The following is a 25703-nucleotide window of genomic DNA, read 5'->3' as shown; positions in this document are numbered from 1 at the left end:
AGAGACGACCGATCAGTTGGGTAAAAGGTAACGCAGTTCCTTGCTCAGGCAGACTCTAAGGCATTGATCGGGCATCCTGAACTCAGAAGTGCTGTCAACAGCCCAGTCTGCCACAAACTCCAGTAGACAAGGCTCTTTATGAACTGTTTAGATGATTTAGAGGCTGTTGGTCACACAGCCCAATCCTGGCACAATGTGGGCAGCAGGGACCATCTCAGAAGCTGGCTATCATACCCTGAACCTTTAAGCAAGACATAACTTCTCTGATCCTTCTCTTCCTCTTTATTACATGGAAAGTGCTGGCTAGAGGTGCTGACTTCATGGGGTGTTACTGAGGATCTAGTGAGGTGACAGATGAGAAAGCCCTTTGTAAACTGTGAAATATATTCTGTGTCACTGATCGGGAGGTGAGGAGTGAAGGTCAGAGGCAGCAGAGAATTCCAGTCCAATCAAGAGAGAGACACAGGCTATCTTAGGCCACAAACTCTTCCCCTCCACACAGACATTCTAAGCTGCCTCTAGGGCTTGCAGATTAAGACCATGTAGAGTCTGTGGTTAGCGTGTTTAAAAATTTTTTTTTGACATAACACATTTTATGTTTCTAAGGAAAATGTCAAGCCTCATTGCAAAGTTTGAAAAGCTTGAGGACACCAACTTGTTCTCACTATACAATTTGTTAATGAGCCAATTGCTCATGTATTAAACACATATGGATTCAATTTTAAGGAAATGATGCAGAGCTTGGAAAGAAATATAGTTTTGGTTGCACTGCACGTAAGGACCTTGAGTCGTGTAACCTAATAAAAAATGCCCCGTGTCCCAAGCTGACCTTTGTTTGGTTCAGCATCAGCGTTTATCCACAGGCAAAATATTCTTGCCCACAAGCTGGCTGGGACCACTTCTCCTTTGAATCTGTGGGGCCTATCTCTTGATAGGTGTTGTCACGCCGATAGAATTTGTAATGAAGGTGAGAACGTGATGCCGAGAGCTTAGTGTTTGGGGTTGGGTAAGCCTCTGGCTTCCACAACAACCACTCATAATCATGGCATATCTTCCAGTGCACACTCTTTTACTTAATTCTCTGGCCTTATTATATTTAAAAATATATATATATATATATATATATATATATATATATATATATATTATTGATTTCCGAGAGGAAGGGAGAGGGAGAGATAGAAACATCAATGATGTGAGAGAATCATTGATTGGCTACCTCTTGTATGCCCCCCCACTGGGGACTGAGCACATAACCTGGGAATCGAACCCTGACCTCCCCAGTTCATCGATCAATGCTCAACCACTGAGCCAAATTGGCTGGGCTACACTGTCTCATTTTATAACTATGGTGTGTAAGGTGGCTTTAGCCACTGCCTGCTTCTATATAACTTTTATGATCTCTACTTTTAATGTTCCCAAAGTTACAGTTTTTAACATTTTATTATATAGCATAATATATCTGGCACATTTTATATAGTTAGTACTATTATAGTACTCTAGTTTTCTCTTCTGAGAACGATGGGGCTAGACTCAGTGCTCTCGAAGATCCCTCTTAGTGTATCCTCTGATCGTAATACCTGCTTAACAAAACCTCTGGGAATGAAGTCTGTTCCAGATGAAGTCAGGTAGGCAGAGAGTTGGAGAGTGACCCATTTAAAACTGCCTCCTAGAAACTAAAGATCATTAAACACAGAAGTTCTTGGTGATGCTGAGATTGGTGGGGAGTTTGCAGTGGAGGGAGTGGACCTGATCATAGAAGCAGCCAGTCCCATCCAGGAAAGACTGGGAGTCCATTGAGAAAGGGAGCCTGAACCGTGACAGACACATGGAGGCATAAAGAAGCCCCTTTTCAGATATGCTACCTGCATCTCCCCCAAAGGGGCCAACGTACTTGAATGTCACATCTCTTTAAAGAGCCCGTGACAGGTTGCCTTAGGGACCCACAGAGCCAGACTCTAGGTCAAGGCTTGGACCAGCTTCCCCGTCCTTCCTCTGAAAAGCTGCCCTTAGTCCCCCGGGATCGGTCCGCTACCCATCACACTGACACAGCTTCTTGGCTTTTCTTTTCTTTCTCTCTCTTTTTTCTTTTCCAGAGCTCCTCACAGGAGCTTGTTGGCAGGCAGCTCAGGGCCCTGCTGCGAAGGCAAGTCTAACAAGCTTGTGCTGATTGATTAAACAGGACAGGCGAGGGGTGATGCCAGCATGAAAATTCCTTCCTGTGATTGTCCTAAGGGTTGGGCTTGCTAACGAATGGGGTCTGATTACGGCCCAGCCTCTCAAGTGCCCCCTGTTGCCCCAATGTGGGGACTCCTCTGCTTCGAGTGCATCTTGAAAAGAGGTGCAGAGTTCTCAGCAGGATCTGGTGTGGAGGGGCTGCGGTATTTTTAGCCCACTTGTTGCTCTCAAACCTTGTCTACACTGTTGGGAGGTGGAAGATGATTCTACCTGCAACCAAAGCCACCTGCTTCATAAATCCTGAACATTTAGGCCTGGGTGTTCCAAACTGGGATCAAGCTGGGAATCTCTGAGAGTCCATTGGGAAGCCTCAAGGGTGTAATTACTTCTGGCAAGGTCATCTCTTCATTTCCAGGGCTTGTTACTACAAGTGAGGTTGACCCGTAGTTCTACCCCGTCTTAGTTAGGGAAATACTAGGTGATGTAACAAACAAACCCTAAAATGTTAGTGTCTTACATGATAAAGGTTCTTTTCTCACTAACGTAGCATGCGCTGTCAGTGTTCTAGACAGCAGGCCAAGCTCCTCCACAAAGTGACTCAGGCTCCTTCCGTCTTGTGGCTTACATCCTCTGTGGCCTTAGAGTTCTTTGCTCTAGTCTGCTGAGGACTACAAAATTCATTATCTGAAGGTAATTCTTGCACCATGATACTAAATGACAGAGAGCTCAGGAAAATGACAGCTAGCCCATTTTCTACCTTCCAGTAACACTCCCACTACAGATGGCACATGCTTTTGGTGGTCAGCTGTCCATTTCTGTCATGCTCCTTCAAATAGTTCTCAGAAATTTCACATCATAGATCTCAGAAATTTCCTTCACTTCTTTGTATGAATTTTTACATAATGGATAATAGAATTGGCAGCTAGCTAGAGTAAAAAAGAGCCAAACACATTTCAAAAAATATGTATTTTTATTGATTTCAGAGAGGAAGGGAGAGGGACAGCGGGATAGAAACATCAATGATGAGAGAGAATCATTGATTAGCTGCTGCCTACATGCCCCCTTCTGGGGATTGAGACCACAAACTGGGCATGTGCCCTGACCAGGAATCAAACCATGACTGTCTGGTTCATAGGTCGATGCTCAACCACTGAGCAATACCGGCCCGGATGGCAAAATTTTTAAATAAGACTTATAATTGAAACTTGGCTCCAACATTTAAAAATAGTGTAAATTTTGGGCAATTTACCTAAAATTTCTGAGCTTCAATTTCCAGATTTGCAAAATAAGGCTAATAATATTCTTTATAAGTTTAATGAGTGGAGATGACATATATGAAGGACTTGGCATATAGTAAGTGCTTATTAAATGATAGCTTTTATTTTGATTTCAATAATATCATTGCCAATGGATTTGTCAGTTAACACATTACTGTCAAACTCAAAATTTCCTCAAGTTAGAGATATTTTTTTTTCTGTAACCTAAATTAGTTTCTACTTATTCATAGACGATTAGAGTTAGAAGTCTCTTTGAAGTCATCATACTTGATTTCTGGGGACATCAAATGACTTATTCACTGTCACAGAGGTAATTAGTGGCATAGATAAGATTAAATCTCATGTCTTTTTACTTGTAGTTCAGTGTGCTATACAACTCTTCTTATTAAATTTCTGAAAATTGAGCATACTAGACCTGTGGCTTCTAAGTAGCCCACATGTCTAGTTTGGTCAGGTATGATTTCTAGACTAGCTGTCATTTTCCTGAATTCTCTGTCATTTAGTATCATGGTGCAAGAATTACCTTCAAATAATGAATTTTGTTGTTGCCAGAGAGGTTAATACCACCCAGTCATAAAAATGTGATTTTCAGTACGTTTTTCTCCTGAAAAAAGTAGTGCTTTAAAGAACATGCTATTTTAGATTCTCTAAATGCCACATTTTAAATGAATATTTTTCTCCTTTTATAAACTATTGGGCCTCCTTTCTTTCAATGATTTTCTATTAAGAACATACTATCTCTCTGGTGAGTGCGTGTGTGTGTGTGTGTGTGTGTGTGTGTGTGTGTTCTCACTCATTAAATATATTATAATTTTCTTTAATGAAAAACCCAAACAACTCAGTGAAATTGTTTGGAGAGAAATGAATTTCTGACAAACATTACTAACAAACCATAAACCTCCAGCTCTGACTACATGGTCAGGTGTTAAATATTAATAGAAGGAACGAGTAGTCATTGGCAGGCATTGTCCCAGATGACCTGGATCTAGCACTGTTTTTCCTTCTCTAAGGTGGTCTTTGTGAACCTCAGTAGAGAGGACGTTATAATCAGGAAATATAATCTCACTACCTTGTGAGCCTTGAGGGGATCTTTTGCAGTGAGTGTCTCTACAATCCAAGATGACTAGGTGAGACACACCAACTCACCAGACTTCACCAGGTCAAACACTGTAGGACGTGGGGAGATACAAAGGATTCTTAGCATTAGAGGCCTGGAGGGTCATAAAATCAGAGACCGGACTTATCTCTGGAAGGATTAATTCCTCTATACCATAATTCCAAAGAATGGTTTAGGCTTAGGTCTTTGAATGGAGAATATCCCATTAATGTTGCCTTTTCTATTTCTGTCTCTTCCCTGTTTTCATGCATCCCTTCCTTTAAAATTCATCCAACTGGATCTCTCCACTCTCAGCTTCAGCAAAAGCCTTCTCTCTCCCATCTTATCCTCGGAAGCAAAGGTGGGGTGCTTGGTCCCTCCATTTCTTGTCAATTAAAAAGCTTTGGTCAGATAGTAATGGAAGTGCTCCTTGGCTTAGCTGCAATAGATTGATTGGACAGAGTGTGTTCTGGTCCCAATAACCACAGCCCATTTCCTCATTGTTCACCCAAGAAGCAAGCACATTTGACCAAAACGAGGGTTCTGAAAGACAACATAATCTAATATCACATGAAGAATGGAGAGTCCTAGAATTAACATGGACTTCACTTCACCTGTTTTAAAATATTTAGCCCTTCATGATTATGTTAAGGACGAGCTGACTTCTTCCTAGGCCTACCTGGCCTTACAGGGTCTCCTGCCTCACTTTCTGTAAATGTCGGGCACACTCACATTGCTATCCGGAAAGTGATGCACTAGTCCCTGTATTCTTCTATTCAAATACACCTAATGTCCTTAAATATGGGGATCTGTGTTTCTCTGGAAAGATGGCTCCAGAAATCATCTGAGTTTAGGATACTTCCAGAACCACTCATTGGGGAGGGGGTAATTTTACTGGTTAGCTAAATCTGGGTCTTCTATCCAATTTTGGGTGGTGGGGGGCTAACCCACCTCAAACATAGGGATCGAGCAGCATTACCTTCGAGTAGGGAAGAGGATGTTTCTCATAGGAAGGGATGCTGTGCAGCGTATAAATTTCCACATGTCTACTCTAGGAAGTATGGTATTCTAATGAGAAACAATAAACAATAACAGACAGTGTGTAATTAAATACTAAATGCTGAACCCAGGAGGGCAGTGTGCAAAGAGCTCCTAAATAGAGGGAAATCAGAGATGAGGATAATGAGAGCACTTTTCATATAAAGGTGTCCTTTGACCTAGATTTAGAGAAAGCTCTCAGGCAGATAATAGCTAATAAAAGAAAGAAAGACTCAGGCAGGAAAACGGAAAGAATTCATCTCAAAGCATGGCTCATCCAAAACAAAGGATGGTATAACACACAACATGCTACCTTAGCAGTTCATTTTTCCACAAATTTACCAATGAAGTTTTACTTCTTGGGATTCCCTTGGCTTCCCCCCAAGACTCCATCAAAGTGCTGTTTGTATCTGGGGAACCTGATGCCTATGAAATGGTGGGGGTTTTGGTGACTGGAGATGAAGGGAGAAGAGAGACTTCGTGACCAGCCTTCATTGGCAAAGGAGGGAACCACTCAGGAATCATGGTGGCCCCTTTCTCCTCCAGCCCCTTTCTCACCTGCTGGTGGATGCCTGAAATTGCATCAAGGACATAAGGCTTATGAAATGGTGATGTGACTATTCCTGGATTGAGGGGCTTTGGGACAAATTCTCTCATTCTTTCTGATGTTCGTGAATGAGGTCAGATCTTTGGAAGGTCAGATTGATAAGGTTAGTAAAGGACTAGAATGAAGCAAATATTCCTGGGGATGAAAGAAAGTGGGAGAATGAGTTTAGAAAGAGGAACAAGCCTGAGTCAGGGACAAAATACCTAGGTACTTTACATGCTAATGAGCTAGTGGAGTGGGGAGGACTGTGTGCCTAATAAATCCATGTCCTTCTGTGCTGTAATATGGTAGAAACTCGTAACGTATTATGGGAAGCAATGTAAATACTTATTTGTAGGTACACCACATTTTATGTGCTGTGTGTTTCTGTGTGTGTGCTGTACATCCTATTATCTCTAGAATTGTGTGACCTTTTGCTTTTAGAGTCATGTGATGCTTGGGGAAGAATGTCACAGTGGATGGGTGTGTTCTCAATCTAGTTCACAGCACATGGCTCGGCAAGTGAGCTACAGAGTAGGCGGGTGGAGGGGGGCGGGGGGGGGGCGGGTGGGGGGGGGAGCAGCTATGCTCTCTAGCCTGCTTTGGGCATAACCATGAGAAAGGCTTTGCATGGGGCCCTTTGCAGCTTGCTCTGAGCTATACTCCCATGTTTATTTTGGGAGCAATGGAGACTCAGAACCCAGCATGACACTTGCATGACAATGTTTTTAAAGGGATTACAAATATGTAACTCTTTTAGTAAGAAATCAAATCTCTTTTGGTATATTTTACAATCAGTTACCAGTACCCTCCAACTCTCTGAAATAAGCTAGATTATATTTTAATGCAATTTGCATTTGTGATTTCATTGTCATTAAATCATCAGGATTTTTTTTTTTTTTTTTTTTTTTTTTTTGCTGGCATGCTCTCAATAGTTGTCAGCTCCAAAGCCATGCTAGGAGATCTGTCACAGGTAGCTGGGGGTGGGGAAGCGTGGGTTGCTTCTCATTGAGGCTGGCTGGGAGTTACTATCCCTTCTCACTTCTTGAGGCATTTACTCCCAAATCTCCATTTTATTATGAGTCATCTTTCTAATACACAATCAGAAACTCTGGTAGAAGCAAAAAATAGAAGAATGATGGAAAGAGGTATATTTTGAAAAATTTTTCGTGGTGTGGAGTATGGACTTGAGAATTAGACATGGCTGGTGGGTTCAACTCCAAGATCAATAATTTACTACTAATCTTGGGCAAATTACTTAACTTTTCTAAGTCAGAGCTTCCTTATTTATAAAATAGGGATAGTACTTTCTTCCTCCTGGGTCTGTTATAAAACTGAAAGACACTGCATATAAAGTACCAGGTAGTAGTACTCACTAAGTGTTCGTCCCTCCTCTACTTAAAGCAGAGGCAGGAATATTCCAGCTTGTGAAAGAGGTATATTTATTTTATTTTGGGGGAGTGATGTATCAGTCAGAGTAGGCTAGATGATACTGCAGTAACCAACAGTCTCCAAATTTCAGTGACTTACAAAAACAAAAGTTTATTTTTTGTTTGTTCACTATGGGTCAATCACATCTTTCTTCCTCTTCACTGTGGGAACAGGAGGATGGTGCCGTCTCAATCTGGAATGTACTAATCATGATGGCAGAGGGGAAAAGCTAATGATCACGAGCTGACTCTTTTACCTCACGTGACACATAGCACTTTGCCCACATTTTATTGACCAAATCAAGTCACGTAGCTAAACATGATATTGATGGGGGAGAGATGTAGAATTCTTTATTCATCTGTGTCTGGTGGGGCTGACTTGTGGAGAGCATAAAACCGAGGTCTGAATCAGGATGTGGCATGACAAAGCCCTAATAAAGCAAAATCTTATGGAAGGCCCAGGAACACAGGTTTTTGTTACTCTCCATGGGTAATCCTGGTGTGCACAATCAAGTTAACGGAACCTGTGCTAAAAGGTTAAGATTGCCCTAAGAAACAAGCAAATTAGTAAGCTGATAAGCTTTGGAGGGAATTGTTAAAAATAGATAACTGCTTCCCACCCCCCCCTAATTCTTACAAGTCTCTCTTTATTTTCATTTTTTATTTTCGCTGTTACACTTTTATTGAATTGTTCCACAGCCTGCTTATTTATCATTTAGGAAGCAGGTGCACTGAATACTTTATGTCTCCAAGGGAAATGAATAACTAGGTTGCTTTTTAGTTGCTTGTGGCCCTTCATTGATTTTTTTTCCTTGGGCCAGTGGTTCACAATGGAAGGCATCATCACCACCGTTGACTTAGATCTTCCTGAGATGCATGAAGATGGACACTGGGGAGAGTCAGGCCTTGGTTAGCCATTTACTTTGGGTATTACCTACCTGCTGCTGTACAGGTAGTCTTTGGTCAGCTTTTCATTGCTTCGTGAGTCAATCAAGATAGTGGGTTTACCTTCCCAACATACTAACTTTTCCCTGTGGCACAAAATAAGGCCACGAGAGAAAACCACAGGGCAGGGGTCTGAGGGAGGAGGCACAGAGAAGCAATGGGGTGAAGGAGCATGTCTAAACTGAGCACCCTCACTTCAGATGGCCTCCTTGACGGTGCTAGTTCTTCAGTCTTCATTAATCACATCTTCCATTCCCAGATCTTCCTTTGACCGAAAAGAGGGGCCTGAGTCAACACTTCCCCACATCCTACTGGGGGAGAGAGTCCATGCAAAATACCAAGATGCGTCTCAGCTTGATCCAGCCTCAGGCAGACTGAGGGAGTGTACGCCCCAAGGGCTGCAGCATCAGCACAGGTGAGGTTTGTGTTAATTGCAGTTTCTCATGCATTCCCACACTTTGTCACCCACATGAGCATGATCATTGGGTACTTTATATACTCAAAGGGAAAAGTGACAGGAAACTTAAAGAAGGATCTTAAGTGTGTATTTAACAGGAATAAAAACCTTGAAGCAAAGTGAAACTCTGGCTTTGCCGGTTGGTGAAGAGGATTTTGGGGGTGTAGTTCCAGGAATTTCCTATTCCTAAAAACATACCTGGCTTGAATGCCAGAAAAAGGTCAGTCATATAGTGAGTGATTGTGCCTTGAAATTCAGCAGAGAAATGGAATGGATATATGGAGGGGATAGGACGTGGAGAGAAGTGTTTATTTACTTTGTATTATTTATTTATTTAGCCTCACCTGAGGATATCTTTTAACATTTTTATTTTTTTATTATTATTTTTTAAAAATATATTTTATTGATTTTTTTACAGGGAAGAAGGGAGAGGGATAGAGTGTTAGAAACATCGATGAGAGAGAAACATCAATCAGCTGCGATCAGCTGCCTCCTGCACACCCCCTACTGGGTTTGTGCCCGCAACCAAGGTACATGCCCTTGACCGGAATCAAACCCGGGATCCTTGAGTCCGCAGGCTGACGCTCTATCCACTGAGCCAAACAGGCTAGGGCTCTTTTAACATTTTTTAAATTGAGTTTTTAGAGGGAGAGGAAGGGAGAGGGAGGCTGCCCCCTGCATGAACCCTGCTGGGGATTTAGCCTGCAGCCCAGGCATGTGACCTGACCAGGAATTGAACTAGCAACCTCCCCCATGCATGGGTTTATGCTTAACCACTGAGCACACTGGCCGAGGCAAGGATATTTTTCCAATGATTTTTAGAAAGAGTGAAAGGGAGAGATGAGAGAAAGGAGAGAGAGAGACAGAGAGAGACAGAGAAACATTGATGTAAGAAAGACACATCGATAAGTTGCCTTCAGCATGTGCCCAGACTATGCTGGATTGAACCTACAACTCAGGTACATACCCTTGACTGGGAATCAGACCTGAGACCCTTTAAGTCTGTGGGCCAATGCTCTAATCACTGAGCAACACTGGTCATGGCATAGTTTTAAATTTTTTTTAATGGACGTCAATGGAAATGATCCAGGAGAGAGGGAATAAGTAATAATGCAGAGGAGGGGACAATTGCAGGGACAAAGGCCTGATTAGCAAGAAGCAAAGGTATGAGTGCAGGGGTAGGAGCTGGCTTTTCATAGGAGGAAGCACAATTCTTTCACTGTGTCAGGAAAGAGGGAAGAGAATTGGGGCGGATGTGCAGGTGGCTTGGTAGATTACGTGGTGGGAAGAGGCAGGGGCTTCTGCCTGCTTTAGGTCTCTCTCCACACCTTTGGGTGATGTCAAGTGCTGGAGTGTGGTTTTTGATCAGGGGGCATGCACTGGAGATTTGAAGATAGAGAAAAGATGTAAAATAGCTCCAGGGAATGCTAACGGGAAATCGCTAGGGACTTTTAGTAGGATTGCTGGGCAGTGAATGTCCAGTGCTTATTTAGGATTTGAGTCATTAGATTAAGGTGACTTGACATAATAATATGTGTGGTTTAAAAATTTTGTTTTAATTTATTTATTGATTTGCGAGAGAGAGGAAGTGAGAAGAAGGGAGAGAGAGGGAGGGAGCGAGAGACATCGATTTGTTGTTCTATTTATTTATGTTGATTCTTGTATGTGCCCTGATTGGGGATCAAACCCATAACCTTGATGTTTCGGGATGACACTAATCAGCTGAGCTACCTGGCCAGGGCTGTGTGTGTGTGTGTTTTCCTTAGAAACATTTCATTATTGGAGAGAAGGTTCAGAGCATATAGATATTTTAGTTTGACAAAGGTTGGGGTTTTTCTAGGTGTGTGGAAAGTGGGGGGTGGGAGGGGGCAATAGAGCTAAAGGTGTTTTCACTGGAAGGCTCAGAGGGATTACCTGGCTCAACCCAGGTCACAGAGCAAGGTAATGGCAAAAGCCCACAAGGTAAACCCAGGTCTGCCATTCCCCCATTATCACACCCTGCCAGGGGTCCTCAAACTTTTTAAACAGGGGGCCAGTTCACTGTCCCTCAGACCGTTGGAGGGCCAGACTATAGTTAAAAAAAAAAACTATGAACAAATTCCTATGTGCACTGCGGGCCCGGGATGAGTCGGCTGCTAAGCAGGACAGGCAGCGGCACCCGGCGGACCGGATAAATGTCCTCGGTGGGCCGCATGTGGCCCGCGGGCTGTAGTTTGAGGATGTCTGGACTGAGAGTTTAGGCTAGGTGAAGAAGGAAGAGAGGCAATGAGGGGGTGATATTTATCCAGCCTAAAGTGTCTGATCCATTTATTATTGCCATTTTGTTATTTGAAAAGATCTGCATTGCAAATATGTTGTCACATAAACCTTGAGATGTCTCTTTTAAGTTAGCAAGTATCTGTATTTAAGGAAAACATCCCCACGGTATTTTTGCACTTGAGGAGACCTGCTGAACCGAATCAGGGAGTATCGATTAGGGTGTGCCCAGAGCTCCAGAAGCCTCAGCAACACCGTTCGTAAGTGGACAGTGAGGCCTGAAGTCATAATATATTTTATGGGAAAACCAATGAAAACTTCAAGCCATCTATAATACTGATTAAGGATAATTTAAATCATTCATATTTTATTACAAAATGTCAGTGCCTATGAATTAGTCAATTTCAGATCGATTTTATTTGTGTAAAATTGGCATTTTAGAAACTGGATTTATGACTTACAGTGACCTCTTTCCATGTGAAATTATTGCAATATTAGTAGTAAATGCACTCTGATTGAATCTATATCATTAATCAAATGTTCTCAAATTGAACTCCTAATTATGTTTCACAAGATTAAGTAAAAAGACCCAGAGGATGCTGGCTGCTTTTCAAGGCCTCAACAAGGAGGAGGAAATGGTGACCCTGGAGGACATGGGCTATTTTTTTTGACTGCCTAGAGTCTGAACACCCTCCTATGGTTGAGGACTCTGCCACTGATGAGTCGGGGTAGGAGGCAGAGAAGGTGGCAGGGTGGTAAGCTGAAAAGGCCAGATACGTTCCCAGTGTCCCTTGCAGTTAGCCTGGACATGTGACTGAGGCCCAATCAATCAGGCCTCGCCCCCCCTGACTTTGCATAGTTGCTAATGAAGCACAGGAGGAGGCAGTGGAGGGTCCATTCTGGAGACAGGTGACAGCAGAAGCAATGGAGGCTGGTGGCAGGGGCGATGTAAGCTGGCATCATGTTCTTCAATCGTAGCAGGGTGTCACTGCAAGTCAGTCATAAGTAGGATGACAACGCATCCTAGTTTGCCCGGGACAGTCCCGGTTGATGCCTGTCATCTTGTGTAATTATTGATAGCATCCTTCTTTGCTTTCAGAATTGTTCCAGTTAACAATTTAACGATGGTTAAATTATTAAATTTAATAATATGATCACTTCAGTCCTAAGTTAGATCCTTTATGCCTTCAGCCTTCTCTCAGATTGTTCCCTTCACCTTCTTGCTTTGAAATTAGGCTCTTTCCCGAGACACTTCTTTGTATCCCTCTCGAATGGCGACTGTCTTACAAGGAGGCATTTGTCTTTCCTGACATCCCTGCTTCTTAGTACTAATTCCAAAGTTTTCCTTAATTTCCTCATACCCTCCAGACCCAATGGAAGTCATGTCATCTGACTCTACGACTATGTTGTGGTCACCTACAGACCTCTCATTCCTTGATGATTTTAGTCCTTGATAACTGTCTCAATCTCCAACCCTCCTCCTGTCAATATTCTGGGTGATTCTGATATCCAAGTAGATTATCCTTCTACTGGCCCCTTGCTTCCTTCAAAGGTCTTGTCTTTCACCATCTCAGCCACCCATTCCTGGGATCATGCCCTAGACCTTGTTTTACTAATAACTGTTTTCCATTTTCAAATGTTCTACCCACCAACTACTGCATTTCCCCTTTCCAGTTCACTCTTCCCAGGACCCTACTCCAACAACTTTTTGGCTTCACCAAGACCTGAAATGTAATAACCATATCACTTTCTCACTGTCACTGTCCTCATGACCTCATTTATTGTCTATCTGAGCTTGACTTCCATGGTTGATTATCACCCTTCCCTTGTGTATGTCATCAACTCCCTTTATGCTTTTCCCTCTGACATACTTTCCTGGAAAAACCATACCCTGATTCTATCCAATGGCAGACTTGAGATTAAGGGAGGAGAACCCACACAATCATGATGTGACAGAGACTGCTAGTTTCCTACTCTTATAATCCTTTCTCTCTTGCTCGAGCAGCATCACCATTTTCCCTGTGTTGGGTCTTCTTTTAGGCAACATGTCTGCATTCCAAGGCAAGAAGCAGTGGGGCAATCAAGGAGGCAATGTGAAGAGATCCTTGTATGACTGACCCTTCTTTCAGTGGAGATAAAAATTAATTCTCAGAAGTCCTCTCAATTTTCCTTTAATTTCTGATTAGACAGGACTAGGTATTCTATACATACTAGTACACTAACAACAGGAAGGCTGGGACATGGGCATTAGATAATGGCATATTATACTGTAGCTGTGGTTGGATTAGATAATGATGATTTCTGCCCTGGGGCTGGAACATTGTCTGAACCAGTGCTATTAGAAGAGAGGAATGGCTGCTGGGTAGACACCTAACATTGATATTGAAACTCCAAAAGCTATATGTTCCTCTCTGTTCCAATGGGAGATCCTTTGGAAATTTTTGAAAGACCTTGGTAAGCTTATGGACAGTATAGAGGTATCAGAAAAAAATAAGTTTGAAAACCGATTCCTTTGGCTTAATTGTACACAGCAACAATAACAACACAAACTCCCATCAGCTATTTGATCTCAGAGAAGCCCTCCTGGCTTGAAGAGCTGAATCAAGTTGTCAGTTCTGATCACATTGTCCTGCTGCAATAGGAAGGTAGGATTCATCAGTGCATTGTCCAAAGAAACAAGGTCAGATAAGGTCCAATAGGAGTGCTGAAGGCCAGTGGGGTTAAGGGTCCAGGCCTTTGTCTAGGTCGTCTCTGAAAGTAGAGCCTGAGGCAAGGACATTTTAGGAAGTACATTTGGGAAGTGATCCCAGGAAACAGGAGTGAGGGATTGGGGAGAGTGAAATGGACAGGGGAAGGCGATGCAAAAGCACATTAAGAGTTGGTCATTTCTGGGGTGGCTGGCCCTCCATTGGCTGGGAGTCTCTGAGACTCTATATAAAATACCTGGCAGAATTGTTCTCCAAGTGTGGCCTTTAGACCCGCTGTACTGGCATCACCTTGACAGTGTTATATATGCAAATCCATGGCCCCTACCCTGACCCCCTGAATTGGAATGTCTGGTGGGAAGTGGACACAGGATATTGTATGTCAACACACTCGTCAGGTGATTCTTATGCGTGTTTAGTTGTGAGAAGCAGAGGAGTACTCCACAGAGAGAGCATTTACCATTTGGCTCGCATCTTCCAGTGATCAAACCATGTGGTGAACTTCCTTTGCTTTCAGGTTGCTCATGCACTAGTGCTTCCCTTCTCCTGTCAGAGAATCCCATTGAAAGCAAGAGCTAGTCAGTGCAGCTGAGGCAAGGCTTGCCCACAAACATTCCCAGGATGCTGGTTTCTGGTAATGGCTGGAGTAGGAGGGCTGAAAGGATGTGGCACAAGAGGGGCTTGATCCATAAGAGGAGGACCAGGAGTAGATCAGTTTAGATGATAATAGCTACTTTAATACCTGAACTTCCTGGAGGAAGCCAAGAAATTGCTTTCTAAAGCTCTTTGTAAAGGGCCTTAAGCTCGTAGACGGAAACACACTGTGTAATTGCGAAGGACTTAGTGTATAGGCAACATTCAATAGGCACTTGAGAAGCAGTACCTGTTTATGCTGCAATGTATCATTGAGGCAGGTGGATTGTTTCCACCCGTTGAAAGTGGCCCCAGTGGTCTCCCTGTTGGGATCAAGCTAAAGAGAATGGATTTTTCACTTTAGTGGGGAGGAGCTTCTAAACAGAACATATTCATCAACCCTCTCTCAGTTTCTTTGGGAACATAAGCCTGTGCAATTTTCTGTCTCTATGTTCTTTCCTATTGCCCAGGAAAATATCTACCTCTTTACTGGCCATTGCTTCCCTTCCAGCTTTCTTCTTTGATCTTAGGATGTCACGGATGGTCATGATTGCATTTGAATTATTTTTAAAAAGGAGGAAAAAATATCCCGTTGAGACCAGAATGACAATGGATGGGTGGGGGTGGGATGATTAACTTGGGTGTGGAGAGGTTCATCCTACAAGTCCTTTGTGATACTTGGTTGAACACTGAAACGTCAGGTTTTTATGCAGAAATAGTATTAGTCTGGAGAGGCAGTAACATGTGCTGCATACAGAGAGAGAGAGAGAGAGAGAGAGAGAGAGAGAGAGAGAGAGAGAGAGAGAATATTTGTAGACTTTTTCTGTTGTAGGTGGGAGGAACTTTAAAACTCAATCTAAAAAGTTACAGCCATTGCAATTTGGAATTTAAGAGTTCATGAGCAGAGATTTCCCCGAGGGTAAAAATGGTCAACATTTCCCATGTTTTCATGCCTTTACGATCCCCATTCCAGTGCATATGTCCTGAACACCCATTGTATCTGGTGATGACAATGCAGTCCCATTGCTGAGGACTGAAAGTGCCCACTACACAGGTCATGTCATGGACTGACTTGACCTCTCTGGCCCAGAATAGATGAAGTCTCTAAGGGAGAGTGACAAAGCGTCTTTATTTTACACTCAGAGGGTGCTACAGCCCAAGGACCATTCTCTGGGGGCCAGGCCTCACGCACCCACCCAGGTATATTATACTGTAGCTGTGGCTGGATTTTAATGATGATTTCTGCCCTGGGGCTGGAACATTGTCTGAACCAGTGCTATTAGAAGAGAGGAACGGCTGCTGGGTAGACACCTAACATTGATATTGAAACTCCAAAAGCTATATTGGAGTTTCAACATAGTGAGAGCTCTTTCTCACTTAGCATCACTGATTCTGAGCCAGGCCGTCCTGCCGAGGGCATCTCAGAAACGAAGTGTCTTTCTCTGAGCTCTGAGTGTCCATGTCCCATGGGGATGCTCCTCTGGGCAATACTGTTTCCCTTCTCCTCTGGCCTCTGGGAAGTGGGCAGCTTCTCTGTAGAACTGTAGTCAGAGCAGAGATGGATCTCATTCTTTCTGTTCCTTTTATCACAACTAAGGCAAGTCAGTTTTCCAAATGGACCATTCACTTACAAATGAAACAAACAGGGGGAAATATCAGGAACAACAACACAGGTTTGGGAAAGGCGTTTTCTGAAATAATCCTTTCCAGCTTATGCCTAGGCTCACAGTCCCCTTCGCCTCTCCGATCCAGTCCCAGGAAAGAGAGTTGACAGAGTTTCTCCCCAGCACCTGCTTGCCTCCCGCTTCATGGCCTCATTGAATGGCCCACATGTCTACCTAGCGCAGGTCCCGCTGCCTAGACCCCTCAATGCCTCACAGTCAAGGTCGCAGAGGGCCTTCCACCCCGATGTTGTTTGTCTCGGGCTCTGCTAGGAAGTTTTCTCCCTAAGGAGCTGTCCCCTTCCCCTGTTTACAGGCACATCTGCTGCGATTGAAGCAATGAATGACCTCAGCATTTCAAAGCCACGCTTCCTATACACAGGAACTCCCTTGGAACCTCAAAGAAACCCAACCATTTTAGGGCAAAATAAAAATATTACTCAAATACCAAGAGCTACGGTGGAAGAGACTCTATCTGGGAATCCAAAATAGTGCAGTTGCTGAGCAAAAAAAAAAAAAAAAAAAAAAAAAAAAAAAAAAAAAAAAAAAATCTAAAAACATTTAAAACTGATTTTTCTTTTTCCAAAGATACCATTGTCATAATTCAAGATTCATGTCATAGCTTCATTCCCTCAGGCTGCGTTTGATCAGTCAGATTCCACAGTTGTTCCACCTGGCAGATGTTTTGGCAGGGAGATACTCTTTTTGAATAATAATTGTGAAAATATAAATTATCCTATCCCTTACTTCTACACAGAAAGTAAATTTACAAAACTGGGCTGGATCTCAGCTCGGTTTGGCTCCAGGTTTGGTTTAAAGTTTGCTTAAGTTAAAAAGGGCTATGAGAAGAGACCACCACTATGAGCAGTAATAATTAAAAATATCCCATGTGCTTTGGGGAGAGTTCATGTATTACCTTAACAATCACTTACTCCCCAGGGTGAATTAATATACTTTATCTTCTCCTTACAGTTGGTTTGAAGGGAGAGGGAGAGGACAGTGACACATAAAGGACTGAGGGGTCTCAAGCCTGAATGTGGCCTTCTTGACAGTATCCTCACAGGTTTTCACGATGCCTTTAATCGGCAATCATATACAACTGTATGATTCACACAAAGGATTATTGATGGCTTTAACACTTCTCTCTCTCTCCCTAAGTGGGCTTAGAAAGCGGCCTTGCTAATTTATAGCAGAGGGTGATGAAGAAGCGAATTCAGTCTCCTCTCCAGCCTGGGAATTGCTTTTACTGAGATTCCAGCGATCCACATGTTGTTGCAGATCTTGTGGATTTTGATAGACCACAATTTTTATGCTGGGAATTTCCTGTGAATATTTGAGGCTGATCTACTGTAGGAGACCAACAGCCTGGCCTCCCATGGGGAGGTGCAGGGAGAGACGCCCATAGTGAGAGGCGGAGACACACCAGAACATGGGCCCCAAGCTGCACCACAGTAGAAGATGAATGAGCAGGTTTCCCCTCCCAGAGGAGAAGACATTGCCGAATATGCTTCCATATTACCATTTACCAGTAACTAAAAGCCAGGTAGGCTTCCTCTATGAGTGTGGTCCTCAGGATGATTTAGAGGAAAGGGACCTTGGCGGGAAGTTAGATTAGTACCCAGTCCTAGATGATGAATCAACTGAAAAAACTCCCTTCCCTTGCCTAGGCCCAAGGTGGTGTTATTAAAAAAACCCACACATTTTAAAATTGATTTTAGAGAGGGAAAAGATGGGAAAGAGAGAGAGAAAAAGAGAGATAGAGAGTTTGATTTGTTATTCCACTTATTTGTTTATTCATTGGTTGATTCCTATATGTGCCCTGACTAGGGATCAAACCCGCAACCTTGGCATATGGGGACAATGCTCTAACCAATTGAGCTACCAAGGCAAAGTGGTGTCACATTTTTTCCTTTTCCCCACCAAGTGAATAAGGAATTGGACTGTTTCAACATTTCCCCAACTAGATCAACATTTTCCAAAGAGTGTTACACTTGAAGAGCTGTTAGGTGTTATAAGAAAAAGGGGTTACATGGCTAAGTGTTTATGAAACGTTGCATGAGACGTTAACAGTTTTCTTTACCACAGAACTTCTAGTCTCTGCTATGCGGATGTGTTTTTGACCCTATTAATAAGGTTGTTAAAGAAGGTTTACCAAAAATTTTTTTGAAGTGGTGTTTTTCATGGATCATCTTATGACATTGGTGTTCACCGAAGTTCCTTCAGCTTTATGAATCCCATCATCAGAGAGCACACTAATTGTTTTAGAAGAAGGGGTGGAGTGTCCACCACACCCAACACTCTTCAGGGCCCCAGTACTCTGGATTTCACTGTTTTCCAATAGAAATCTTGGACTTCACTCAATGGAGAGAATATTGTCTATGACCAACCGAAAGGGAATTATTAGAGAAAGTGCTTCTGAATAATTTGATGCAGGTTTCCTTGACTTTTATTGACTACCCCACGCACATATGATTTCCCCCTTTATTTTCTGAAATACAGCCTTATGTAAAAGCCTGTACATGAAAATCCACACACATAAAACATAAAAAAAAGATGACAGGAAAGCTATTCATATAACAGGAGAGTTTTTCACTTTACAAAGTGATTCCCCCCTGAGTTTATTTGAAAGGGAAAGCTGAAAACATTGAAGGAAATTCAATGGTCTCACAATTTTCTCTAAATTCTATAGCATTTCTAAGCCCTTTAGTAACCTTAGCTTTTAAAAGTACTTTCTTAGGTGCCCCTGTTTACCCTCACATTAAGACTGTGACCTTGATTCCCTTCCCCCACCCCATTGAACACCAGTGGATTGATGTAGCACATCTAGCCTTAGCAATGGTGCACCTCCTCTCTCACACTGCTGCTGGTTTGTTCCAAGACTCCCTTGCTAGTCAAGGAAGACTTTCCCACCACCTGGAAACCAATATTTAATGGCAAACAAGCTCCCAGCTAGAACATCATTATTCATTTTCTTATTGTTGCTCACATCCTGGAGACTTATTTATTTGCAGAGATTATCATTGAAAATAAATATTTGGACATTATTATTTTTTTATCTTGTCTCTGAAACATATGTTCTATTTGTCAGCTGTTCATGTTGCTAGGGCTCCCCACAACCCTGGTTGGGAAACCACTTCCTACTTCAGACACCTACAATGGATCAAGATGTACACAACCTTGATTTTAAAGGCGTTTCCTGCTTTGTTAACTCAATCATTATAAAGACAAAGAAACAATTGGATCGTTGAAAGCATTAGCTTTCTAGTAAGGGTGATTTGCCACTTCAGGCACAATTAGGCCACTTAAACACTTATCTTTGTTAGTCAATGGACTGGGAAGTCTTTATCCTTATCATGAGTAATTTACTTCAAAGAGAATCTCAGCTCTAAGTGGAAATACCCTTTCAGTGCAAGGTAGTATCTACTGGGTTGTTGGACATTTTAGTCTCCAGACTTCAGCAATGCTCTGCTTTATGTACCCCTAGAAGGCTCTCACCTCTAAAATACTTCTTCAGTTCCTCTTTATGTAGAATTTGATATCCCTTCTGACACATATTTGCAAGGTAGATGAGTAAGCAATGCCTTTTATAAATTCACTAGAGGCCTGGTGCATGGATTTGTGCAGGGGGTCGGGGGTGTCCCTCAGCCTGGCCTGCACCCTCTCGCAATCCAGGACCCCTCGGGGGGGATGCCGGAGAGCCAGTTTCAGCCTGATCCCCACAGGCCTGATCCAGACAGGAGGGAGCCTGATCCCTATGCATTGAGCATCTGCCCCCTGGTGGTCAGTGAGCATCTTAGCAACCAGTCAACTGGTGGAATGGTCAAAGGGTCGCTTAGGCTTATATATATTTAGATAAATTCAGGGAAGGAGTAACCAATGATAATACCAAATTATGAGAGTGAATGTTTTTTTTTCAGATCATCTTACGTTAGATGTTTGAGAAAAGAGAATTATAGTATGTAGTAAGGGATGGAAAGGAGGTCAAGAATGCATGCATCCCACCCACCCACACTTTATAGCTCAGGCTGGAGGGGAGGCACAGATGATGGAAGTGGGTGTGCATGGCTAATTTCTTCTGTGACAGTGAAACATAATGACCTGCTTTAGAGATTTCCATCCTGGCTCTGGCTCTGCCTCTCTAACCAGCTCTGTGATCATGGGGAACAGTGACTCTGGTAGTTTTTTTTTTTTTCATGGCAAATGGGGGTCTATCCCTGCCTTGCATTTTACTGAGATAATGAGCTTGACAATGACAAATTATGCTGATTAATGTGGGCAAGGGGCATGTTTTTTTCTTGCTTCTTTTATATTCTGTTTAACTTATATGGAAAGAGCACAGGTATTAGAATTGTACCTACCTAAGTGTGAATCCTGGTTTTGTAAATAACTCAGTAGTGAGATCTATTTCATGGGGTTATCATTAAGATGGCAAATTCTACTGCATTTTAAAAAATGTATTTTTATTGATTTCTGAAGGAAAGGGAGAGGAAGAGAGAGATAGAAACATCAGTGATGAGAGAGAATCATTGATTGGCTGCCTCCTGCATGCCCCCCACTGGGGATCAAGCCACAATCTGGGCATATGCCCTGACTGGGAAACAAACTGTGACCTTCTGGTTCATAGTTCGACACTCAACCACTGAGCCATGCCAGCCGGGCAAATTCTACTGCTTTTAATTGCATTGTCTGGAATTGTGACAAGAAATCTTTTACTAATATCACCTCCCCCTCCCTTCCATGCTTTAATGACAAATGCAATTTTTTCAACTCTTTCATAGGTCATTTACAGTACATAGTTATTGGGTTGTTCTTTTATAAGAAAACATTGAATTATGACATCATGTTTCCTGCTACTCTGTTTCTTTGCTCTCTGACATAAAGATTGCTTCATATGTAAATCTTTTTGAAGACATTTAAAGCCATAACAAATGGTCCAAATTTAAGTTGAAATTTAACTTCAGGTTAAAACCATAATGAGATACCAACAGATTATAAAAAAAATCCCCACCTCACACATATAACAAAAAACAACCAACCAAATAAAAACAAGAACAACTACGCCAATGCCAAGTTTGGGTAAGGCTGTAGAGCCACTAAGATTCTTGTATCAGCTGGTGGGAATGCAAAATGGCGCAGCCATCTTGGAAAACTGTCAGTATCTAAGAAAGCTGAGCTTATGACCCATAAATAAATGTAAATGTGCATGAAAAATGTCCGAGGTTGTTCTTGGCAGCTTTTATTTATAATAACTAGGAACTTGGTAGCAGTCCAATCCCCTTTAATAACATAATCAATCAATTGTGGTATGTTCATCCATACAATGGAATACTGTATAGAAATGAGAGGGCAGTGGGAAGCGTCCATGGTGCTGGTGATGTTTTATATCTTAGTCTCAGAGGTAGTTTTATGGGGGTATTTCTTTTAGAACAAATTATCAAGCTATAGACTTAAGATCTATGCATATATTTTATACATCATAAAATAGTTATAAAATAAATAAGTATTGTTATTAGTTTTTAAAAAATCCAATGCCAGATGGCTGGCAATTTTCTTTAGCCCATAATTAAAAGATACATCGCCATTTTGAAAATCCTAAAATATAGACAAAAGAAAAATGTGCCTACAGTTCATGTATCCATGCATTTATATATTATTTTTCATTGAGGTATAATTTATAAATGAAAACTCGCAGGTACTAAGTGTACAATTCAATGAGTTTTGATACCTGAACACATTCATGTAAGTTTAAGCACAATCAAGACATAGAACATTTCCATCACCTCTTCAAGTTTCCTTGTGCTTCTTCCTCGTCAGTAGCCCGTTTCCCATTCCCAGAGGGAATCAACTCTTCTTAATTACATCACCTCAGGTTAGGTGTGCTTGTCTGTGAACATCTCATAAATAGATTAATGCAGTGCCTATACTCTTCACTTAGCATTGTTTTTTATATTCATGCAACTTGTTGAATGTACCAGTAGTTAATTTTTTATCTCATTAATATGTCATAATTTATTTTTTTTTCATTTCTCTGTTGTTGAACATTTGGTTGTTTCCAGTTTGGAGTTATTGATAAATTTATTGTCTTTTCTTTCATGTTTGTGCCTAAATTAATAGTTATATATAATGTGAGGAAGGGATTAAAGTTCCTTTTTTTTTCTATTGTTATCTAGTGGTTCCAGCCCCATTTGATGAACACATACACACACACACACACACACACACACACACACACACACACACCCCACAACAACACCCTTTGCCCCCTCTGTTCAATACTTTGCATCATCTGTTGAAAATCAACCAGCCTGTATGTATAGATCTACCAGGACTTTCAATTCATTTCCATTGATCTTCTTACTCTTATGCCAATAACATACTATCTTACTGACTTAGCTGTAGAGTAAGTATTGAAATCATGTAGTGAGTATTTATCCTTTTATCTTTAGGTGATACTCATGTGTTTATGGACCTCCTTACAATAGGGATAAGCTGCATCTAATGTCCAAATGGTAGCTTGATTTTATGTTATGTGAGAAATTATCACCCAGATTTCAGAAAGCTCTCAGGTAATGTACCTTAAAATACAGAAGTGTCTACACTACCTAATAAAACTTTTACTACTTTTTATCTTATGACTCTGTTGACATTTCCACCCTTTCCCTGAAGGTGGTTCTGAGTAGTAACTCTGACTATATTGAATAGTGGCTTTGGGGATATAGTAATTGATGAATATGCTTTTATTTATATTTTGATCCCCAATATCACTTTTAGCACACTTGTTGCCCCAAATATCCCCTTTTCTTTCTTTAATTCTTCGACATTTTGTAATGTTCCACTTTTTCCTTGGTTTTTATTATTATTTTTTATTTTTTTATGCTACAAATAAAGATTGACCTTAAAGTCACTAGATGGTCCCATTTCCCTTTTGTCAGTGATTGTGATTTCCCTCCAGGGTGAGGTGACCTGCTCCAGGTGGGTGACCCTGAGGAGTAGGGTCTGGCCTGGACCGTGTGTCCCTCCTCTGTATTCCCAGCATGCCTCTGGTGTGTGTAGTGATTCCCCTCTCTCTGCCTCCTCACTGCTGACTCCCTTCCTCCCTGCAGGGGGAGGGTGAGGTGGGGAGTCCTGCTCACTCATTGATGGTGACGTGTGTCAGGCCTGTGAGAAAGGGGGCAGGATGAGCACCCCGCTAGCCTGTCCGTCATGCGGCTCAGCTCTTCCTCCCCTTTCACACTCTGAGCTCCTTTGTGGGAGTGTGGGGGTGGGTGAGGAGGGGGTCCGCCCTAGACAGGCGGAGGCTTGCCAACACCTCTACTTGATTGTGGAGTTAGTCAGCAATGGAAACGTTGTGTGGAAAGGCCAGGAATCTGCAACTTCCTGTCTGTGGTGGACAAAAGGGTTTTGTTTACCCCGGCGAACTAGTCTTCCAGCCACTGGCACTAAAAGTTTGGGGGCGAGGTTAAGCTGAGATGTCTAATTCATACTGAGCACTGGGAAGGCCTTGGGTCTGCCCGGGAAGGGGTGGCTGGCTTCTGGGCCAGGATGAGGGTTGGGGTTTTAGCCAAGGGGAGACAGGAGAGGAGCCAGAGGAGTCTTCTGTGTCCTGACATGTCCAGCTCATTTCTACCCGGGGCCTTTCCATGAGCTCTCCCTGGAGTATGCCCTCCCTCCAACACCTGCTCCCTCCACACTTCATCCAGGGCTTGTCCAAGGACATTATCAGTGAGGTTTTCCTGGAGCCCCTTCCCCCAAATGATTAAATATCCACCCCCACTATCCTCCATAGTGTCTCTGAGTGTTTTACCTGGTATGCTTAACATACCTATGAGGTTCCAGGTCCACCTTCAGCACACAGAAGAATGAATTTTATACCAGGAATTCCCCAAATGATAAATGTATCTGCTTGGTAATCAGTTTCCAGAATGTAGTAAGACTAGTGGCCTGGTGCATGAAATTCATGCACGGGGCAGGAGGTGTCCCTCAGCCTGGCTTGCACCCTCTCCAATCGGTGAACCCTTAGGGGATGTCCGACTAAACCAGCAGTCGGACATCCCTCTCACAATCTGGGACCGCTGGCTCCTAACCGCTCACCTGCCTGCCTGCCTGCCTGCCTGACTGCCCCTAACCACTCTGCCAGCCTGCCTGATGCCCCTAACTGCTCCCCTGCCTGCCTGATTGCCCCTAACCACCTCTGACTCAGCCCCCACCACTGTGGCTTTGTCTGAAAGGATGTTCGGAAGGATATCTGTTCTAATTAGCATATTAACCTTTTATTAGTATAGATAGCTGTCTGGATTCAGAAATAACTGTAACAACTAAGCAGTTCATTGGCTGAAGCTTTTATTCGACCCAAAGGAATGACACTCAGAGGGGCCTGGCAGGTGTGGCCTCCTCTTGCAATGAACTAATGCTGGGTTGTCTTCAGGTGTCACCAGGGTCCCCTCAAGGCACATCTGGGGAGTGCAACACAGGGTTTGGTAAAGTCATTATTAATCGAGTGTAAAAAGAGTCACTGTGATGATTTCCTTTTTACTTGAAATCTGTTTCTTCAGGCAAAATGATGAAACCCATTATTAGTGGGACAAGATTCACTTTTTAAACTACAGACATATGGCAGCTTACTTAACATGAAAACATTGTGCTTGAACCATCCATGTGTATTTTTAAAGAATTTTAAAAAGAAAGGCTGTAGAAATGTTAATTGTCCTATTTTGTTTGTTAGTTCATTTGAGACCTGTATAATTTTGTTAACCAGTGTCACCCCAATAAATTCAATACAAAAAGAAATGAAAAAAGAGAATAAGTGATAATTGCTGGGTCTGTATGCCTTATCAGGCTCGGGCCATTTCTAACTAATTGAATTGATCACTGTGAGACTGTCCCACTTTGTAGAGAAGAAAAGCAGGCAAACTGGCCCTGTGTAGGCCTTTTATGGATCCCACTTATTAAGCTGTGATTGGCTCAACCACAGTGCCAAGCACTAGCTGTCTCATTCATTCGCTCACAAAAGTACTTATTGATTACCTTTCTAGGGGTTGGGGAATCAGCAGTAACTAAAGCAACATATTTGCCCTCATAGTGCTTTCATTCTAATGGGGGAGACAGACACTATCAAAATAAATGAAGCATACAGTATGCTTCAAGGTGACACGTACTATGGAAAAAGGCAGAGAAAGGGGAAGGAGAGGCCATATAGAATGAGGCCATCAGGGTAGCTCCCAGGTTACATTTGGGCAAAGATTAAAGGAGGTCAGGGGCCCAGCCGGTGCAGGGACAGGTTGAGCAGAGATTTCTAGCATGTCTGAAGAGGAGCCAGGAAACCAAAGTGTCTGCACCCCCGTGAGCAAGGGGGAGCAGTAGGAATGAGCCAGAGAGGAAAGGGGGTGACAGTCACTTAGGGCTTGTGTCCATGGAAGGACCCTTGTGCACTGTTTTGAGTGA

The 25703-nt window shown here is 42.6% G+C and overlaps 1 pseudogene across 1 annotated transcript in view; it reads left to right on the top strand.

Annotated features, from left to right (window-relative positions):
• The first annotated feature begins 1521 nt into the window (after positions 1-1521).
• Positions 1522-25703, top strand: part of LOC308255882 (protein NipSnap homolog 3A-like) — a 35548-nt pseudogene continuing 11366 nt past the window's right edge. The window contains exon 1 of the transcript in view: positions 1522-1628. The product of the transcript in view is annotated as a protein NipSnap homolog 3A-like (transcript). The remainder of the gene's footprint in view (positions 1629-25703) is intronic.

The sequence above is a fragment of the Plecotus auritus genome (assembly GCF_963455305.1).
Source record: "Plecotus auritus genome assembly, chromosome: 8".
In the NCBI taxonomy this organism is placed as follows: domain Eukaryota; kingdom Metazoa; phylum Chordata; class Mammalia; order Chiroptera; family Vespertilionidae; genus Plecotus; species Plecotus auritus.
The sequence above is the reverse complement of the archived record's forward strand: the minus strand, read 5'-3'. Positions and strand labels throughout refer to the sequence as shown.